The sequence below is a fragment of the Ranitomeya variabilis genome, chromosome 1 (assembly GCF_051348905.1).
Source record: "Ranitomeya variabilis isolate aRanVar5 chromosome 1, aRanVar5.hap1, whole genome shotgun sequence".
Taxonomy (NCBI): domain Eukaryota; kingdom Metazoa; phylum Chordata; class Amphibia; order Anura; family Dendrobatidae; genus Ranitomeya; species Ranitomeya variabilis.
Window position 1 is genome coordinate 1,120,482,900 of NC_135232.1, and position 23,500 is coordinate 1,120,506,399.

A 23,500-nucleotide genomic window follows, 5' to 3' on the forward strand; every position below is an offset into this window, starting at 1 on the left:
GTGCATTTTTCAAAAAGGTAATTTTGACCAATGGCGTATTCTGCTTCTCTATTTCTAGCGCTTCCACCATAGGGAGGGCGCTGGAGCAACAAGTATCCATTGTTGCTCATTTCCGGTTCCTGCTAGAATGAGCTTCTGTCTTTGAAGTTCTCTGCTAGTGCTCCGCTTACATTGTCTGTTTCCACAGATCATCTGCTGCCTGCTACCCGGCTATCCTGGACGACGTCCGTTCTGTCTACACCAGTTCCGTCTCATTCTGCCAATCTGCCATCCTCTACTCCGGATTACACCAGTACCACCAGTACCTGCTTCTACCCGAACACCCGGTACCATTTGGTTAGCTCTACGTCATCTGTTAACCCGGCTAGTCCGCCCATCTCGCTGGGACAGCTGCCACGAGTTCGGGGTCTTACTGGAGGTAGCACCTGTGTCCCTCAGGCATTCCATTCCGACCCTGTTCAAGGTGTCTTACCACGGGTGTCTGGGGATCACGTAGTCACGCCCCCTTCGGAGACCATGGTCCCGAGGTTCCACGTTAAAGTTTAATAAAAACGAACGTGAACTTCACCACCTGTTGTGCCTACATTTCTATTCGTTACAGAGTTCTACATACTCTGTACATTCATTTGGCAGAATATTGCTTATTGATCGTGTATATATTGACCAGTAAGTTCTTTATATTTGAGTTTTGCATTCTTTGTACTGATTTCAATATTTCTAATATATCAAGTTCATACTATCTACTTAGTTTTTGTAGTATTATGTTGTGTCCATCAGGGCTTTAGGTTTAATTTGATGATTGCTGTATAATGCTAAGGAATTGGACACAATTATTGGCTTAATTTGGGCTGGTGAACTCAGTGGGGACATTGTTGTCAGCATTTTTTAGTCTAGAACTCTCTACAGCAAATGAACTGACAAAATCCAGATTGATTGTGGTTTTCCCTGGGGTGAGTCGACAGGGAATGGGGGCGCCATTTGCGTGTTTATAGAGTGCCAATCTACGCAGCCAGGTAGGCACAAAAATAGCTGGCATAATAGTATGATTGCCCCACAATACACTTAAAGCCATCCGACATATATATATATATTTTTTTAAATTCATTCTGATGTTTCACTTGGATTGGGGATATTTAAGATATATTATTAAGCCTACAATAGGTTTTAATTACAATGAGTATATAAGTATATTCTGTGAATCTATATTTAATTTATTTTTTCAGTGTGCCGTGGAATATGATGGCGCTAAATAAGCAAATCATAATAAAGAATAATAATAATAATAATAATAATAATATTGGGATTTCATCTGTGTTGATGAAACAAGGAATTTAACTAATTTTTTTAGGAATTTGCTATTTTCCTTCCACTATAAACATCCTGTCCTCAAAATATTGACTGTTAATAAGAAAGAAAGGGTGGAGAGAAAAGACCATTTCCGGTGCCTACCTCTTGAAGCTCATCAAGAGAATGCCAAGAGGGTGCAAAGCAGTCATCAAAGCAAAAGGTGGCTACTGTGAAGAACCTAAAATATAAGACATAATTTCAGTTGTTTCACACTTTTTTGTTAAGCATATAATTCCACATGTGTTAATTCATAGTTTTGATGCCTTCAGTGTGAATGTACAATTTTCATAGTCATGAAAATACAGAAAAATCTTTAAATGAGAAGGTGTGTCCAAACTTTTGGTCTGTACTGTATATATATATATATACAGTTAGGTCCATATATATTTGGACAGAGACAACCTTTTTCTAATTTTGGTTATAGACATTACCACAATGAATTTTAAACAAAACAATTCAGATGCAGTTGAAGTTCAGACTTTCAGCTTTCATTTTAGGGTATCCACATTAAAATTGGATGAAGGGTTTAGGAGCTTCCGCTTCTTAACATGTGCCACCCTGTTTTTAAAGGGACCAAAAGTAATTGGACAATTGACTCCAAGGCTATTTCATGGACAGTTGTGGGCAATCCCTTCATTATGTCATTCTGAATTAAGCAGATAAAAGGCCTGGAGTTGATTTGAGGTGTGGTGCTTGCATTTGGAAGGTTTTGCTGTGAAGTAAACATGCGGTCAAAGGAGCTCTCCATGCAGGTATAACAAGCCATCCTTAAGCTGCGAAAACAGAAAAAAACCCATCTGAAAAATTGCTACAATATTAGGAGTGGCAAAATCTACAGTTTGGTCCATCCTGTGAAAGAAAGAAAGCACTGGTGAACTCAACAATGCAAAAAGACCTGGGCGCCCACAGAAGACAACAGTGGTGGATGATCGCAGAATAATCTCCATGGTGAAATCTCTTCACAACAGCCAACCAAGTGAACAACACTCTCCAGGAGGTCGGCGTATCAATATCCAAATCTACCATAAAGAGAAGACTGCATGAAAGTAAATACAGAGGGTTCACTGCATGGTGCAAGCCACTCATAAGCATCAAGAATAAAAAGGCTAGACTGGACTTTGCTAAAAAACATCTAAAAAAGCCAGCACAGTTCTGGAAGAACATTCTTTGGACAGATGAAACCAAGATCAACCTCTACCAGAATGATGGAAAGAGAAAAGTATGGTGAAGGCGTGGTACAGCTCATGATCCAAAGCATACCACATCATCTGTAAAACACGGCGGAGGCAGTGTGATGGCTTGGGCATGCATGGCTGCCAGTGGCACTGGGTCACTAGTGTTTATTGATGATGTGACACAGGACAGAAGCAGGCGAATGAATTCTGAGGTATTCAGAGACATACTGTGTGCTCAGATCCAGCCAAATGCAGCCAAACTGGTTGGTCGTCGTTTCATACTACGGATGGACAATGACCCAAAACAAAGCCAAAGCAACCTAGGAGTTTATTAAAGCAAGGAAGTGGAATATTCTTGAATGGCCAAGTCAGTCACCTGATCTGAACCCAATTGAGCATGCATTTCACTTGTTAAAGACTAAACTTCAGACAGAAAGGCCCATAAACAAACAGCAACTGAAAACCACTGCAGTGAAGGCCTGGCAGAGCATCAAAAAGGAGGAAACACAGTGTCTGGTGATGTCCATGAGTTCTAGACATCAGGCAGTCATTGCCAACAAAGGATTTTCAACCAAGTACTAGAAATGAACATTTTATTTACAATTATTTAATCTGTCCAATTACTTTTGGTCCCTTTAAAAACAGGGTGGCACATATTAAGGAGCTGAAACTCCTAAACCCTTCATCCAATTTTAATGTGGATACCCTCAAATGAAAGCTGAAAGTCTGAACTTCGACTGCATCTGAATCGTTTTGTTTAAAATTTATTGTGGTAATGTCTAGAACCAAAATTAGAATAATGTTGTCTCTGTCCAAATATATATGGACCTAACTGTATATATATATATATATATATATATATATATATATACACTCACCGGCCACTTTATTAGGTACACCATGCTAGTAACGGGTTTGACCCCCTTTTGCCTTCAGAACTGCCTCAATTCTTCGTGGCATAGATTCAACAAGGTGCTGGAAGCATTCCTCAGAGATTTTGGTCCATATTGACATGATGGCATCACACAGTTGCCGCAGATTTGTCGGCTGCACATCCCAAAGATGCTCCATACAAGGCAGGATGGATCCATGCTTTCATGTTGTTTACGCCAAATTCTGACCCTACCATCCGAATGTCGCAGCAGAAATCGAGACTCATCAGACCAAGCAACGTTTTTCCAATCTTCTACTGTCCAATTTTGATGAGCTTGTACAAATTGTAGCCTCAGTTTCCTGTTCTTAGCTGAAAGGAGTGGTACCCGGTGTGGTCTTCTGCTGCTGTAGCCCATCTGCCTCAAAGTTCGACGCACTGTGCGTTCAGAGATGCTCTTAGGCCTACCTTGGTTGTAACGGGTGGCGATTTGAGTCACTGTTGCCTTTCTATCAGCTCGAACCAGTCTGCCCATTCTCCTCTGACCTCTGGCATCAACAAGGCATTTCCGCCCACAGAACTGCCGCTCACTGGATTTTTTTTCTTTTTCGGACCATTCTCTGTAAACCCTAGAGATGGTTGTGCGTGAAAATCCCAGTAGATCAGCAGTTTCTGAAATACTCAGACCAGCCCTTCTGTCACCAACAACCATGCCACGTTCAAAGGCACTCAAATCACCTTTCTTCCCCATACTGATGCTCGGTTTGAACTGCAGGAGATTGTCTTGACCATGTCTACATGCCTAAATGCACTGAGTTGCCGCCATGTGATTGGCTGACTAGAAATTAAGTGTTAACAAGAAGTTGGACAGGTGTACCTAATAAAGTGGCCAGTGAGTGTATATAGTCATCCAAACTATTATCTGGCTTTACATTATACTTTGTGACCCTTCCTTTGCAGAATCACACCATTACCAGTCTTATAAATAGACATATACATTCTCCACATTCCTGCTCACAGACGAAGGTATGATACATCATAAAATACACTTTTCTAAAAATAAAAAAAATACTGTATTTAATAGTATTCTCCCTGCTACATAAAAGATGGGTTTTAGCTGGCAACATACTTCCAATGCCCATCATCACCCCTTCATTGCCACACATGGCTTTCGGGGTGCTGATGGCCTTTCCATGCTGCAGAATATATTTATTCACTGATAAACCCCAGCCTGTAGCCCAAGGCTGTAATATTACAGCATTGCAATAGTAGCACAACTACCAACGGACTTAAATCAATATTAGTCCAATAAAGCGAACCATATATAAGATAAAATGTATAACTTTATTTAGATACTATAAAAACAGATTAAAGTTAAACTAGAGAGACAAAAGTGCCCAGTAGGGGAAAAACCTCACATCAGTCCAAAATGCAATGAAATATGAAACAAAATAAGCAGTACTATATTGGTAGGTATATAGGCACCTCGAGTTCAATTGTAGTAATTATCATATACATTGAGGCAAATAAACCTTCAGAAAAAAATAACCATTTGTTATATATACGGGGGGCATTCATTAAAGATTTTCCCTGACCCACTTCTATTTATCACAGGATGCTGAAACTGCACATGTGTAATGATATAAGTCTCTAGAGGTTACACGCCAATTTGCAACTCAGAACTGATAACTGTCTTGATTTTACAGGTGCTGAAGAGGTTTGAGGTTTGATAATGGACCCAGTGGAATACAGAGCAGTCATCAAGTTCCTTTATTGAAAGGCCGCACACCAAAGGAGACGTTCGATGAGATGAAAGGTTTATGGTGATGATTCCCCATCATATGATGTAGTCAAGAACTGGCATCGTCAATTCAAATGTGGTTGGACTTCAGTGCAAACAGCTCCAATTCCAGGGCGACCTCACTCTGCTATTGATGAGTACACGATCCAGCAAGTGGAAGTCGCCATTTTGGAAAATCGCCACGTAGCCATTCGCCATCTAGCCCAAAATGTCAAGATTTGCATGGGGTCCATGGAAAAAATAATCCAACACCATCTTCACATGCATAAGGTATCCGCTCGCTGGGTTCCCCAGCTGTTCACACATTTCCAGAAGCAGGAACGAGTCGAATGCTCTCAGGCTCTGTTGACGATGTGCCATGGAAACCAGGAGGACTTTTTCAACTGACTGATCTCACAGGATGAAAGCTGAGTCCATCAGTATGATCCTGAGACTAAAGTCCAGTCGATGCAATGGAAGCATCATGACTCACCGCCTCCAAAGAAGGCACGTGCCCAACCCTCGGAAGGCAAGGTCATGCTCACAGCATTTTGGGACTAGCACGGAGAAGTATTGATGGATTTCCTAGCAAAGGATATCATGATCACTGGGGCATACTATGCTTCACTGCTGCGGAAGTTGCGAGAGACCTTCAAACCCAAGAGACGTGGAATGCTTACCAAAGGTGTCCGCCTTCTGCAAGACAATGCACCAGTTCACAACTCACATGTTGCCCAAATGGAAGCATATCCATGTGGCTTTGAAATTCTACCGCATTTCCCTTATTCACCCTACCTCGAATCATCGGACTTCCACCTCTTTCCAACAATGAAGTCATTTTTGAAGGGCAAGCATTTTCCAGATAACGAGACTCTGATTGCTGAAGTCACAACGTGGCTTTTGGAGCAACCTGATGACTTCTACAAGCGAGGTGTTTACAGTTGCTTAAAGAGATGGGAGAAGAGTGTGTCCCTAGGTGGCACCTATGTAGAGAAGGACTAATAACTATACCAAGGTTCATTGCTCTCAGTCCACAGGAAGTGGGTCAGGGGAAATCTTTAAAGAAGTTATCCAGCACTATAACTTTTTTTTTCATAACTCTTGCTATTATGTGCCACTCAAAACATCCACTGTGTTTATTTTCGCAATATTACCTTTTATCATGTTGTAACAGCACATCCTCAGTGCTGGCTCCAGCTCTCATGGGGTTAATCGACAACTTCCTTTCTCCTGACTTATTGTGCTCTAATACTACAAGTTCCAAGATGCATTGCACTGGCCCGTAATCCAGCACCTAGCACACCCAAAATCCCTCCCTCCTTTCCCTCCTCTATCTTCAATCTGTGTTGTCATTTCTGTCCAACCTCCTCTTTTACATTTGTCCAACCCACACTCCATTACACACAGATAGATAGATAGATAGATAGATAGATAGATAGATAGATAGATAGATAGATAGATAGATAGATAACAATTGCAAAAAGTAAGAGCAGCACAGATTTAGGGTACAAAGCCCCTCTCTATGAGCTGAAACGTCACCATGATGGGCTATTAAAATTTGAACACCTTCAAAACTCTATCCATAACAGGTGTGCTGCCTCTAATTTTTTGGACTTCTAGATAGATAGATAGATAGATAGATAGATAGATAGATAGATAGATAGATAGATAGATAGATAAATTCAAGCAAAAACCAGGCAGCACTCCATAGTTTCTTAATCAATTGTGCAGTGTTTAATTACACCCACATGTCTGTCCGACGTTTCGGCTCCAACTGAGCCTTTCTCAAGCAGTGGGCACACCTTTTCAGTGCATATATATAGGTTTAAAACCATAACAACCTCATTGCCATTGGTGGTAAATACAATACATGTGTTACAATATGTGCATATTATCATTAGCCATTTACATTATAAAGTGCTTTAGTGAATTATAAAGTGCCGCTTTATGTGTCCATATTTACATGTGTTATAAACTTAATCCGATTAACTTATCACGTATATCTTACCCCCGGAGTTGCTTGCCTATAATGGAGGGCATTCTCATGTATCTCAGCGTTACCTGAGATCTATTGCGCATGTCCGCTACGTCACACCACTGCACTGGACCAAGGACCAATCAATGGCGTCCGCGCATGCGCAGAAGCACAATGTTCCGCCATCTTTGTAGTGGCATTCTACTTCGGCCATATTCTGTGAGGTTAATCCTCACTAGAGGGAACGGCGCTTGCGCACATAGCGCTACATATCCTCAATTATCTATAAAGCTACTCAATACTTAGTTGCGGAGTTATTTAACATTATTACTACATTAATTAGGCAGCTCCTCATAATATTAAGCATATTGCTATATAGTTATGTACATATTTCTTATCTTATACAGGTATATCTATTGGGTATTTTTGGTGCATAGTTCCACCCTGACAATCCGGGCATAGCTCACTACAAGCCATAGTCCGGAGGTCATACAGCTAACTGACTGGTTACAGCCAAACCCTCTCAGGTCTGGCTGCTCACAGTCCCCGCTGTACAGAGCGGTAGCACCTATATCCCAGTATAACCCGCAGACAAGGGGGGTGCTGTCGTCGTCATGGACAAGCGTACATATGTTGCAGAAGTCATGAGACAGCTTAATGATGATAACGTATATGGTAAATTAGATAGGGATCCAAGGTTCAGTATACAGGAGGAGATCAAAAAATGTCTATCAGAGGCAATGAATGCATTTATAATAGACCAAGAATTATATAATTATTTATTTGAAGAAAACCCACGCACTCCAGTGTTATATATAACACCTAAAATACACAAAACTTTGGTCAACCCACTGGGGCGACCAATAGTTTCAGGTGTAGGGTCTATTTTTCATAAAATGAGTATCTTCCTGGACAGAATATTGAACCCTATCACAAAAGAATGTAAATCATACATTAAAGACACCACAGATTTTCTGGCAAAAATAGAGACAATACAACTAAAGGGGGAGGTGCTTTTAGCATCCTTTGATGTGGTTTCCCTTTATACCTCCATTAATCACGATAGAGGTGTGAAGGCAATAGAAAAAATGTTGGACACAAGACAATACACAACGGAGGGTAAAAGCTTCTTGTTGCAGATGTTGGAAATCATACTAAGACGTAACTACTTCATGTTTGGTGACGCGTTTTACGCATAAAAACAGGGAACAGCTATGGGGGCCAATATGGCCCCTTCATATGCTAACCTGGTTATGGAGGTCCTGGAGGAGGACCTCGTCTATGTGTCCCACCACTTTCGGCAGGTCCTGGGGTGGTGGAGATACATAGACGATGTCTTCCTCCTTTGGACAGGGACAGAAAAAGAACTAAATGAATTCCATACATATTTGAATACAATAGATCAAACAATTAAGTTCACTCTAGTAAAATCTCGGACAGAGAGTCAATTTTTGGATGTGCTGGTTGAGCAAAAGAATGGCCAACTCGTAACTACACTTTTTGTAAAAGAGACGGATAGGAATAATTTACTCTTATACGATAGTCAACACCCGACCTCGATGAAAAGATCAATTCCCCTGAGTCAACTTTTAAGAGTGAGACGTATAGTCAAAGAAGAAAACAAAGCCGATATTACAATAGACCGGCTAATTAAAAAATTTTTGGACAGAGGATACCCAAGGGGACTATTGGAGAAAACTAAAAGCGAGGTGATGGAAAAAGATAGATCACAACTAATCTTAAGGGAGCCGCAAGGGAAACAAAAAAATACTCAAAAAAGAGTCCCCTTTATCTCTACGTATACTGAAGAAAGTAGTGAAATAGCCAGCATCATTAATAAACATTGGACCATGTTAGGGAGATGTATACCGAAAGTACAAGAATTCAAAAATCCACCATTGTATTCTTATAAAAGAAGTAAAAATATTAAAGACATGGTAATAAAATCAGATATTGGTACTAACAAGAAAGGTACTCAGAGGTTATTAATGGGTACCAAAAGAAATGGCTGTTTTCCCTGTCTAAATTGTGTCAATTGTACATATATGGTCAAGGGACCTACATTCACACACCCAAAGACAGGGAAGGTATATGAGATAAAACAATTTCTCACGTGTAGCTCAGATTATGTCATTTATGTGCTCATGTGTCCTTGTAATCTATGGTATGTTGGTGAAACAACCTGTGAGTTCAAGACGAGAATGAACCAACATAGATACAGTATAAGGAAAAATAGGGCTGATCTCCCTGTCCCCAAACACTTTGTAGACTGCAAACATACTGAGAAGGATTTAAAATGTAAAATTATAGATGCTGTTCCAGTACAGAGAAGGGGAGGTGATAGGGAATTGATACTCAAAAAAAGAGAACTTATGTGGATATACGAATTAAATACTTTAAAACCTGAGGGTCTGAATGCTGTAAGATGCATACAATTATCTGAAAATCTGTTGTATAATATTATTGGTCGCCAAGATACAGTAATGTGATTACTTGTTTTTAACTTGGGAAATGCAGTGTTGTAATGACAATGATGTAATTTCCTAATTTTATACATATTTTTGTGTTTTTGTCTAGAATGATTGGTGCTCTATCAAGAGTAGAATACCGCCGGAGTGGAGCTTGCAAATGTGGAGGACACTAGATTTATATTCTCCTTCTAAAATGTTTAAAAATTTTGTCAAAAAATCCATTCATAATTCACAGAACGCTACTGTATTGGACCGTGGCCTTGATCAATAAAAGCAGTAAAAATGTTATATTGTCTCTGCAGCGCCCCAGAGTCCTGGTCGTTGCAGTGCTGTGGCTTCGCCGCTAAGGGGAGCCATGGTACGTTCGATGGCACCGAAGGAGTTCCTCCAATCAGGTATCACAGACACCAATATGTTTCACAGCTGGGCCTCCGGGAGGAGCTAAGGGTGCTATTCATTAGGCCACTCCCCACCATAGTGGGTAAACTGGGGGTCAGGCAGGAAGTTAGACAGAACGCTGACGGGATTGAACGGAGCAACACCCTGTGGCAGGGGGTGTTGTGAAGGGAGAGACTGTAGGGTCTCTGCCAGGGGTGGGATCCTGGCAGAGGCTTGGCATTGAAAGAACGTAACGGGTCCGCGCAGGCTCCTTGAAGCGGCGGGACTCAAGAAAGGACTAGAAGCGAGATAGATTGTGCTGAGTGAGAAACGAGATCAAGCAGAAGGAGAATACCAGCAGGGGTTTTGTTGAAAGAGGCAGCACCCTGCTGAGGCGCAATACCGGTGGCCGGAACGCCGAGGGAGTGGATTAGAATACAGCTTCAAGCCATACTCCAAACAGCGGCAGGACAGTCGGTCTCAGGCGGGCTGTCTACCACATATCACCTATGAAGTCTTGGGGGGCAATTGCGGGAGAGGGGCGACTCTAGGGTCCCGGAAGAACTCCAGGCCTACCTGACAAACGGGTGCCATTCCAACCTGAATACAGGGAAGGGGTGGATTACAGAGGAACATCAAATCGAGTTGTGAGGGAACTTAAGAAACAGACACAACCGTTGTGGGGTTACTTTCCGTGAGCACAGCAGGGAAGGACTACAACACATAGCGCTAGAAGGAGGGCACAGATTTCCACCTGAGAGGAGAACTCTGGAGGTGCCATTGGACCGGCCGGACTTGCGTAGCCTGGTGAACCGTGTTCTGGACTGAGGATTCAGAGATCTCCAGTAAAGAGGTAAAGAGACTGCAACCTGGTGTCCTCGTTATTTACCGCGACTTACACCCCACAACCGCACCGCTCCATCGCTACCATTACTACCACCTATTACACCGGACGTCCCCCACTGACGGACAGGGCCACGGACCGGGTCTAGCCACCGTGACAACCCCGAGACTGAGAACTAGAGGCCCGGCTCCGGGTACCCCTCGGCCCTGCGGCGGTGTGGGGGCGCGCCGCAGACTTGGCGTCACGAACAGGATCTACTGAAGAATCAGGTCATGTGTGCCTAGAGACTGTGATTTGTTGTGCTTGGACTGTACTTTATTGTAAGACTGTGCTGCGCCATTAGCCGCCAAAAGTTCCCGCCAAAAGGCGCCGCCATTGCTACACCCAAGGGGAAGGAGGGCGTGTTATGGGCGGAGACTCCCAGTGTGGCGCGAGAAATGGCTACCGCCCCCTGCACTTCTGGCTGCAGAGGAATGACCTGCCCCAAAGCAGAAGAGAAACACCCCTTGATATGCAACGGCGAGAGGCTGGTGACGGAGAAGCCCGACCTCAGAGAAATGGCGGAGTTAGGTGCATGCACTGCCAGCGACTATCAGGTGGCGATGATGAACGGCGAGTGCCTGAGCGAGGAAGAAGCGGTTCAGGCCTGCCTTTCTTCACCGGAGATGGAACGGAAGCCTGCGGATCCGACAGCGAAGCTACGTCCACCAATCCCGACCTCGGAGTTAGAGGAGGAGGAACCACAGCAAGCGGAGCGGAGTCCGAGTATCCCATTGGAGGAGCCCCGGTCCGGGCTGCAGCCGACTCCAGCGTCCTCGTTAACGGACCAGAGCGACACCGATGGAACCACATTAGGCGCAGGTATGGCCGACGTCCCTGCTCCCCTTCACGAGCCCGCTTCTATGACCCACCTCCATCTCAGTAGGGAGCGACTTATCTCGGCAGGGCTAATGGTGCTATCCCCCGATGATCTGGGGAGGATGGTGCCACCGCTGTCGACCGGAGTGGGGAAGCCCGTGGATGTGAGCTTAGATGGAGTAGTTCTTCGGTGGGACACCCCCTGGTTTAGAGCAGATGGATCCCGGGAGAACGGGTCCACCCTTGCGGTGCTTACATGGGAGCAATATAGACAGTGCTTGATTCTGCAGTGGAAAGGACGGAAAGGAGCGGAGTCGATGGGCCCATCGAAAGTACAACAACCCCCCCCGGCATGGGATGACAGAGACGCGGTAAGGCGGGGCACTGTGTTGGCCTACCATGTAAAAAGGGGGTGGGGCCTCATACACGAGCCGGGACTGGATACTGATGTTTTCGTTGCGCATTGTAACGTAAGGGCTCCCTGTTGTGGCCGAAGCGGAGAACCGTTACAGAAGGGGGATCCTGTGACCTACAGCCGCCACTTGAACCCACTTGGGTGGTATGCACGGAATGTTCGGCGGTGTATGTCTGGACCTGCGGCACCTGCAGCCCCAGACCTGGTCCCGGGGGCACCCGAACTTGTCACCATCGCAACGGTACGCCTAGTAGCAGCCCCGGAATTGGCCAGTCGGGTTCATCTGCATGTTCGAACCGCGGATGCTGGCGCTGCAGTGGCCGGGGTTCAGGAACCCAAGCCACCAGAAGAAGAATAAACCTCGATACCATGAAAATGTAAATAGTTACTGTTTGTTCTTTTAAGTTGCTGCTAAACCTGTCCAGGGTTAATGGATCCCTTTGTTGACTCGGGATCCCCTTTGTTTGTTTTTCTTTTTCTTGAAGTTTTTGCACCAAGTTACACAAACTGCAGAAATCATGGACTGTGCATGATTCGAACTTTCTTTTGTAAATAGTTTGCACCTTCTTAAAGGTGCTCCCTACTGGTTTTAGCCAAAGACACTTTGCGAAGATATTTGCCCTATTGGTTTGAGCCAAAGACACTTTGTGAAGATACCTTTCCTACCGGTTCTAGTTAAAGACACTTTGCGAAGATACCATACCGGAACCTTTGCGTGGGCTGGTAGGCTGAGAAGACGAGCTATTTCAGAAAGACTTGGTCCCCTCTTAAAGGGGATGTGTGAAATTGAACTTGAGAAAGATACTGTTGCAGAACAGTAATGTGATAATGAAGCTTGAAAAAGAAATGTAACTGTTTTACATGCTAAGTTATATGTGTTGAATTTGTTGAAATGTGAAATCTAAATAATGTTTTGCAGAAAGAAAAGATGCAGAGAGCCCGTAGGGGTAGAGATAGAGATCTGCATAGCTGAAAGTAAGGAAGTAATGATGAAGGTGAGGATAGAAGGTCAACCCTGCGTCCCCATAGAAAGTTACTTTGTTACTAAGGACAGAAGGCGAACCCGTAGGGGTTAGAGAGTGAGTCCTTAAAGGAGCCGAGTAGAGCGGGCTCAGAGTTCTTTAAACGAAAGGAATGTTATGTCTATACTATGTATAGTAGCGAAAGGCAGTAGGCCCTGGCTGAACGGGGCGGTCCTGTAAAAGAAAGGAGAGGCAGTAGGTCTGGTGCCATAGGGACAGGCGGTCCTGCAGGTTCAAAGTAGGAGAATGTGAAGTTACCTTACCCTGTAATGTGATTATAGGAAGGCCTTTGGTAAACTAAGAGTGTATGTTTCTTAAAGGCAATGTTAATTTATTGTTCCAGAATTTGCACTAAGTAGAATACCCGGTTGGGTAACAGGAGTTATGCATAGCCTGTAATTTATAATGTTGACCATGTTAGTAACGTTAAAAGTGTCCTCACCTCCCATAAAGGGAAGCCTGTTCAAGTATACTTATCGTTTTGCACTCAACAAAATTGTATGTCTTTTTGCTAATCTGTATTGTTGTTTTTCTTCCCAGTCCCGGAGTACTGTGTTTAACCAGGGGGGAGTGCAACGCCCCAGAGTCCTGGTCGTTGCAGTGCTGTGGCTTCGCCGCTAAGGGGAGCCATGGTACGTTCGATGGCACCGAAGGAGTTCCTCCAATCAGGTATCACAGACACCAATATGTTTCACAGCTGGGCCTCCGGGGGGAGCTAAGGGTGCTATTCATTAGGCCACTCCCCACCATAGTGGGTAAACTGGGGGTCAGGCAGGAAGTTAGACAGAACGCTGACGGGATTGAACGGAGCAACACCCTGTGGCAGGGGGTGTTGTGAAGGGAGAGACTGTAGGGTCTCTGCCAGGGGTGGGATCCTGGCAGAGGCTTGGCATTGAAAGAACGTAACGGGTCCGCGCAGGCTCCTGGAAGCGGCGGGACTCAAGAAAGGACTAGAAGCGAGATAGATTGTGCTGAGTGAGAAACGAGATCAAGCAGAAGGAGAATACCAGCAGGGGTTTTGTTGAAAGAGGCAGCACCCTGCTGAGGCGCAATACCGGTGGCCGGAACGCCGAGGGAGTGGATTAGAATACAGCTTCAAGCCATACTCCAAACAGCGGCAGGACAGTCGGTCTCAGGCGGGCTGTCTACCACATATCACCTATGAAGTCTTGGGGGGCAATTGCGGGAGAGGGGCGACTCTAGGGTCCCGGAAGAACTCCAGGCCTACCTGACAAACGGGTGCCATTCCAACCTGAATACAGGGAAGGGGTGGATTACAGAGGAACATCAAATCGAGTTGTGAGGGAACTTAAGAAACAGACACAACCGTTGTGGGGTTACTTTCCGTGAGCACAGCAGGGAAGGACTACAACACATAGCGCTAGAAGGAGGGCACAGATTTCCACCTGAGAGGAGAACTCTGGAGGTGCCATTGGACCGGCCGGACTTGCGTAGCCTGGTGAACCGTGTTCTGGACTGAGGATTCAGAGATCTCCAGTAAAGAGGTAAAGAGACTGCAACCTGGTGTCCTCGTTATTTACCGCGACTTACACCCCACAACCGCACCGCTCCATCGCTACCATTACTACCACCTATTACACCGGACGTCCCCCACTGACGGACAGGGCCACGGACCGGGTCTAGCCACCGTGACAACCCCGAGACTGAGAACTAGAGGCCCGGCTCCGGGTACCCCTCGGCCCTGCGGCGGTGTGGGGGCGCGCCGCATCTCCTCTTTAATTAAGTTTTAATAGTGATCATATACTGGGATATAGGTGCTACCGCTCTGTACAGCGGGGACTGTGAGCAGCCAGACCTGAGAGGGTTTGGCTGTAACCAGTCAGTTAGCTGTATGACCTCCGGACTATGGCTTGTAGTGAGCTATGCCCGGATTGTCAGGGTGGAACTATGCACCAAAAATACCCAATAGATATACCTGTATAAGATAAGAAATATGTACATAACTATATAGCAATATGCTTAATATTATGAGGAGCTGCCTAATTAATGTAGTAATAATGTTAAATAACTCCGCAACTAAGTATTGAGTAGCTTTATAGATAATTGAGGATATGTAGCGCTATGTGCGCAAGCGCCGTTCCCTCTAGTGAGGATTAACCTCACAGAATATGGCCGAAGTAGAATGCCACTACAAAGATGGCGGAACATTGTGCTTCTGCGCATGCGCGGACGCCATTGATTGGTCCTTGGTCCAGTGCAGTGGTGTGACGTAGCGGACATGCGCAATAGATCTCAGGTAACGCTGAGATACATGAGAATGTCCTCCATTATAGGCAAGCAACTCCGGGGGTAAGATATACGTGATAAGTTAATCGGATTAAGTTTATAACACATGTAAATATGGACACATAAAGCGGCACTTTATAATGCACTAAAGCACTTTATAATGTAAATGGCTAATGATAATATGCACATATTGTAACACATGTATTGTATTTACCACCAATGGCAATGAGGTTGTTATGGTTTTAAACCTATATATATGCACTGAAAAGGTGTGCCCACTGCTTGAGAAAGGCTCAGTTGGAGCCGAAACGTCGGACAGACATGTGGGTGTAATTAAACACTGCACAATTGATTAAGAAACTATGGAGTGCTGCCTGGTTTTTGCTTGAATTTATGGACTGTGGATAGCCGGTGGACGGGCTTCCTGGAGGCTTTGCACCCAGAAGATAAGTTAAAGTGTTGTGCTGTTCCATTTTTTTTACTATTGATAGATAGATAGATAGATAGATAGATAGATAGATAGATATGGGATAGATAGATAGATAGATAGATACATACAGATATATATGTATCCATATATCTATCTATGTCTATTTATAGATATATCTATAGATATATCCATAGATACCGGTATATCTATAGATTTTCCATAGATATATCCATATCAATGCTTCTTAATGAACAATATGTTTCAGTTAAAAAAAAAAATGATGTGAGCCCCCGCGCAATTTTCTGCGCCAGAGGGGGAAAGCCAACGGCCGGGAGCCAATATTTGTAGCCTGGGAAGGGGGTAATACCCATGGCCCCTTCCCAGGCTATGAATGTCAGCCTGCAGCTGTCTGCATAGCCTTTACTGGCTATTAAAATAGGGGGACCCCCCAAAAAAATGATGTGGGGTACCCCTATATTTTATAGCCAGACAGGCTATGCAGACAGCTGCGAGCTGATATTCATAACCTAGGAAGGGACCATGGATATTGGCCCCCTTGGCTACAAATACCAGCCCACAGCTGCCCCAGAAATGGCGCATCACTAGGATGTGCCAATTCCGGCACTTAGCCCCCCTCTTCCCACTCCCGTGTAGCGGTGGGATATGGGGTAAAAAGGGGTTAATGTCACCTTGCTATTGTAAGGTGACATTTAGCCCGGTTAATAATAGAGAGTTGTCAATAGGAAGCCTATCTATTATTAATCCTATAGTAGTGAAAGAGTGGAAAAAAAGACACAGCCAAAAAAAAGTATTTTTTTATATTTTTAATTTCACCATACTTACAAGCACGCCTAATTCCTGCGATGCCCTCGATCGCCAGCAAAAAATAGTAAACCAACCGTATATTCCATTTCCACCATAGTCCAATTACTAACGAGTGTCCACGACGATCTCCCCTATAGAGCTGTCACATCAGGAGATGTGACAGCTCTAAAGACCTTCAGTGACACATTGACAGGAGACAATGGCTCCTGCAGTGCATCACTGAAGAGGTTACATTAGTTCATTGCTCTGTTTTTATGGCAATGCTGTGTGGGAAATTTCCCATGCAGCAATGCCACAAGTGACAGTATGAACTGCACTGTGCTCACAGTGGCGGGAGGATACAGTGCGGAAGAATACCTTCCGTCATTGTATCCCAGAGCCCCAGGAAAGCGGTCGCATCTGCTGATGTGGCAGCTCTCCATGGAAGATCGTCGTGGGACAATTGTTATTACATGGATTACTGCAGATCAGGGAGTATATTGTTGGTTTATTATTTTAATATTTTTTACAGGTGAGCAAGTACAGGTGAGCAAGGGCTTCGGGATCAAGGTGATTGGTGAGTATGTACTCTATGTTGTATCTACTGTATGTACTGTCTGTACTGTATATATGTGGGTTTTTTTTGTTTTTTTTACATTCAACACATTAGCCGGATGATGGGACTACTACTGTCCCATCATTGGCCAATGTGTCAATCACTGTCACTGTAGCAGTAGATGATGCCTGCACACAGACACACACCCAAAGACCCCCAGACAGCCCTGGCGGACCCACGCACAGGCCCGCAGACCCCCGGACAGCCCCGCACAGACCCCTGGACAGCCTGTTATGGACCTGGTGGTTAGGAGCACCTGGAATGACCTGATGGTTAAACTGTAAGACAGGACAAGCTCTGGGAAGTGGGAGCTCTGCTGACCGCAACCCTAATCCTATCACACACACTAGAAATAGCCGTGGAGCGTACCTAACTCTGCCTAGACGCCTCTTCACAGCCTAAGAGCTAACTACCCATAAAGATAGGAAATAAAGCCTTACCTTGCCTCAGAGAAATTCCCCAAAGGAAAAGGCAGCCCCCCACAAATATTGACTGTGAGTTAAGAGGAAAGTCACAAACACAGGAATGAAACAGGTTTTAGCAAAGGAGGCCAGTCTTCACTAAACAGACAGAGAATAGAAAAGGGATCTTTGCGGTCAGCACAAAAAACTACAAAAAACCACGCAGAGTGTGCAAAAAGACCCCCGCACTGACTCACGGTGTGGAGGTGCCACTCTGCACCCCAGAGCTTCCAGCTAGCACGGTAATATCATGATAGCAAGCTGGACAAGAACTTAGCAAGTACTAAAAAATATATTCAGTACACAATGAACAACAAATGAACTAGCAGGGACTTAGCTTCTGCTGGAGTAGACAGGTCATCAGAAAGATCCAAGAGAGATCTGAACCAGTACTGAGACATTGACAGCTGGCATCAAGTAACGATCTGAGTGGAGTTAAATAGAGAAGCCAGCCTAGCTCTAAACGAGGGCAGCTGAGGAAGCAACTTCAAGAACCAGCAGCTCCACTTACAGCCACCAGAGGGAGTCCACGGACAGAACTCACAGAAGTACCATTCATGACCACAGGAGGGAGTTCGAGAACGGAATTCACAATAGTACCCCCCCTTGAGGAGGGGTCACCGAACCCTCACCAGAGCCCCCAGGCCGATCAGGACGAGCCAAATGAAAGGCACGAACCAAATCGGCAGCATGGACATCGGAGGCAACAACCCAGGAATTATCCTTCTGACCATAGCCCTTCCATTTGACCAGGTACTGAAGTTTCCGTCTCGAAATACGAGAATCTAAAATCTTCTCCACCACATACTCCAATTCCCCCTCGACCAACACCGGAGCAGGAGGGTCAATGAAGGGAACCATAGGCGCCACATATCTCCGCAACAACGACCTATGGAACACATTATGGATGGCAAAAGAAGCTGGAAGGGCCAAACGAAATGACACAGGATTGAGGATTTCAGAAATCTTATAAGGACCAATGAAACGAGGCTTAAACTTAGGAGAAGAAACCTTCATAGGAACATAACGAGACGACAACCAAACCAAATCCCCAACACAAAGTCGGGAACCAACACAGCGACGGCGGTTAGCGAAACGTTGAGCCTTCTCCTGGGACAATGTCAAATTGTCCACTACGTGAGTCCAAATTTGCTGCAACCTGTCCACCACAGAATCTACACCAGGACAGTCTGAAGGCTCAACCTGCCCTGAAGAAAAACGAGGATGAAAACCAGAATTACAAAAAAAGGCGAAACCAAAGTAGCCGAACTGGCCCGATTATTAAGGGACGAACTCAGACCATAGCAAGAAGGTCACCCAATCATCCTGATCAGCAGAAACAAAGCATCTCAGATAGGTTTCCAAAGTCTGATTGGTTCGTTCGGTTTGGCCATTTGTCTGAGGATGGAGAGCCAAAGAAAAAGACAAATCAATGCCCATCTTAGCACAAAAGGACTGCCAAAACCTTGAAACAAACTGGGAACCTCTGTCCGACACAATGTTCTCCGAAATGCCATGCAAACGAACCACATGCTGGAAAAATAATGGAACCAAATCAGAGGAGGAAGGTAATTTAGGCAAGGGTACCAAATGGACCATCTTAGAGAAGCGATCACAAACCACCCAGATGATCCTTTGAGAGACAGGGAGATCTGAAATAAAATCCATGGAAACATGCGTCCAGGGCCTTTTCAGGACTGGCAAGGGCAAAAGTAACCCACTGGCATGAGAACAGCAGGGCTTGGCCCGAGCACAAATCCCACAGGACTGCACAAAAGAACGCACATCCCGTGACAAGGAAGGCCACCAAAAGGACCTAGCCACCAAATCTCTGGTACCAAAAATCCCAGGATGACCGGCCAACACCGAAAAATGAACCTCAGAGAAAACTCTACTAGTCCATCTATCAGGGACAAACAGTTTCTCCGCTGGACAACGGTCAGGTCTATCAGCCTGAAACTCCTGCAGCACCCGCCGCAAATCAGGGGAGATGGCAGACAGAATTACCCCCTCTTTGAGAATACCAGCCGGCTCAGGAAGTCCCAGAGAATCAGGCACAAAACTCCTTGAAAGGGCATCAGCCTTCACATTATTAGAACCCGGAAGGTATGAAACCACAAAATCGAAATGGGAGAAAATCAGCGACCGTCGAGCCTGTCTAGGATTCAACCGCTTGGCAGACTCGAGATAAGTCAGATTCTTGTGATCCGTTAAGACCACCACGCGATGCTTGGCTCCCTCAAGCCAATGTCGCCACTCCTCGAATGCCCACTTCATAGCCAACAACTCCCGATTGCCAACATCATAATTACGCTCAGCAGGCGAAAACTTTCTAGAAAAGAAAGCACATGGCTTCATCACAGAGCCATCAGAACTCCTTTGAGACAAAACAGCCCCTGCTCCAATCTCAGAAGCATCAACCTCGACCTGAAAAGGGAGCGAAACATCTGGCTGACACAACACAGAGGCCGAAGAGAAACGTCGTTTCAACTCCTAAAAAGCCTCAACGGCCGCAGAGGACCAATTCGCCACATCAGCACCTTTCTTGGTCAAATCAGTCAACGGTTTAACAACACTAGAAAAATTAGCGATGAAGCGACGGTAAAAATTAGCAAAGCCCAGGAATTTCTGAAGGCTCTTCACAGATGTAGGCTGAGTCCAATCATAAATGGCCTGAACTTTAACAGGATCCATCTCGATAGTAGAAGGGGAAAAAATGAAGCCCAAAAAGGAAACCTTCTGAACTCCGAAGAGACATTTAGACCCCTTCACAAACAAGGAATTAGCACGAAGGACCCGGAACACCATTCTGACCTGCCTCACATGAGACTCCCAATCATCCGAAAAGACCAAAATATCATCCAAATATACAATCATGAATCTATCCAGATACTTTCGGAAGATGTCATGCATAAAGGACTGAAACACAGATGGAGCATTAGAAAGCCCGAATGGCATCACCAGCTACTCAAAATGGCCCTCGGGCGTATTAAATACTGTTTTCCATTCATCGCCCTGTTTAATACGCACAAGATTATACGCCCCTCGAAGATCTATCTTGGTGAACCAACTAGCCCCCTTAATCCGAGCAAACAAATCAGACAGTAGAGGCAAAGGGTACTGAAATTTGACCGTGATTTTATTGAGAAGGCGGTAATCTATACAAGGTCTCAGAGAACCATCCTTCTTGGCCACAAAAAAGAACCCTGCTCCCAACGGTGATGACGACGGGCGAATATGCCCTTTCTCCAAGGACTCCTTTATATAACTCCGCATAGCAGCATGTTTTGGCACAGATAAATTGAAAAGTCGGCCCTTAGGAAACTTACTACCAGGAATCAAATTAATAGCACAATCACAATCCCTATGAGGAGGTAGGGCACTGGATTTGGGCTCATCAAATACATCCCGGTAATCCAACAACAACTCAGGGACTTCCAAAGGAGTGGAAGAAGAAATTGACAGCAACGGAACATCACCATGTACCCCTTGACAAACCCAACTGGACACAGACATTGATTTCCAATCCAATACTGGATTATGGACCTGTAGCCATGGCAAACCCAACACGACCACATCATGCAAATTATGCAACACCAAAAAGCGAATATCTTCCTGATGTGCAGGAGCCATGCACATGGTCAACTGAGTCCAGTACTGAGGTTTATTCTTGGCCAAAGGCGTAGCATCAATTCCCCTTAATGGAATAGGATACTGCAAGGGCTCCAAGAAAAAACCACAGCGCCTGGCAAACTCCAAGTCCATCAAATTCAGGGCAGCGCCTGAATCCACAAATGCCATAACAGAGTAGGACGACAAAGAGCAAATCAGAGTAACGTACAAAAGAAATTTAGGCTGTACAGTACCAATGGTGACAGACCTAGCGAACCGCTTAGTGCGCTTAGGACAATCAGAGATAGCATGAGTGGAGTCACCACAGTAAAAACACAGCCCATTCTGACGTCTGTGTACTCGCCGTTCAGTTCTGGTCAAAGTCCTATCACATTGCATAGGCTCAGGCCTCTGCTCAGAGGATACCGCCAAATGGTGCACAACTTTGCGCTCACGCAGACGCCGATCGATCTGAATGGCCAAGGACATTGATTCATTCAGACCAGCAGGCGTGGGGAACCCCACCATAACATCCTTAAGGGCTTCAGAAAGACCCTTTCTGAAAATTGCTGCCAGGGCACACTCATTCCATTGAGTAAGCACAGACCACTTTCTGAACTTCTGGCAATATACCTCCGCTTCATCCTGACCCTGAGACAAAGCCAGCAAGATTTTCTCTGCCTGATCCACAGAATTAGGTTTGTCATAAAGCAACCCAAGCGCCAGAAAAAACGCATCTACATTAAGCAATGCAGGATCTCCTGGCGCAAGGGAGAATGCCCAGTCTTGAGGGTCGCCACGTAACAACGAAATAATGATTTTTACTTGCTGAATGGGGTCACCAGAGGAGCGGGGTTTCAAAGCAAGAAACAGTCGGCAATCATTTTTGAAATTCAGAAACTTAGATCTATCCCCAGAAAACAAATCAGGAATTGGAATTCTAGGCTCTAACATCGGATTCTGAACTACATAATCTTGAATGCTTTGCACCCTTGCAGCGAGTTTATCCACACAAGAGGACAGACCTTGAATATCCATATCTACAACTGAGTCCTGAACCACCCAGAGGTCAAGGGGAAAAGAAAGACAAAACACACTGCAGAGAAAAACAATGGTCTCAGAACTTCTCTTATCCCTCTTTTGCGATGCATTAACACTTTGTTGGCCAGCTGTGTTGTGAACTCTGTTTCCGGGCTCCCTCCTGTGGTCGTGAGTGGTACTGTGTGAGTTCTCTCTTTGGGCTCCCCCTGGTGGCTCTTTTTGTTATTCTGCAGGTTTCTGGCTGGGATCAGCTGTCTCGTCATCTGCTAGTTAGGTTTCCTATTTAATCCACCTGTTCCTTCATTCCTTGCCTGTTGTCGTTGTATTCAGTGCTATTCTGATTGCTCCTGTCTATTATCAGTCTCTCCAAGAGAAGCTAAGTTTTGTTTGCTTATTTTTGCTCATCTGTGTTCAAGATGTTTCCTAGTATATGATGTGTTTGGTCCAGCTTGCTAATATGTGATTTCCCTGCTTGCTGGTGCTCTGGGGTGCTGAGTTGCTCCCCCCACATCGTTAGTTGGTGTGGGGGTTCTCGCATTCTCTGCGTGGATATTTTTGCATAGGGTTTTTTACTGACCGCACAGATCCCTTGCTATTTTCTGCTATCTAGCGTTAGCGGGCCTCATTTGCTTAACCTGTTTCATCTCTGCGTTTGTCTTTTCCTCTTAACTCACCGTTATTATTTGTGGGGGGCTTCTATATCTTTGGGGTTATTTCTCTGAGGCAAGTGAGGTCTTTACTTTCTCTTTAGGGGTAGTCAGTTTCTCAGGCCGTGAAGAGACATCTAGGATTTCAGGAAACGTTCCACGGCTACCTATAGTGTGTGCGGTTAGGATCAGGTTTGCGGTCAGTCCAGTTACCACATCCCCAGAGCTCGTCCTATTACCTTCTACTTAGCTGGTTAGATTGGTGATCCTAAGCCACTGAGGATCATAACAGTACAACATGCCCAAAAGTGTTGAATGCATCGCAAAAGTGGGATAAGAGAAATCCTGAGTTCAATTTTTTTTTTTTCTGCTCTGCAGTGTGTCCTGCTTCTCTCCTCCCCTTAATCTCTTGGTGGCTCTGAATTTAGCTGTAAACATGGATATTCAGAGTTTGACTTCTAGTGTGGATCATCTTACTGCAAGAGTACAAAGCATTCAGGATTATG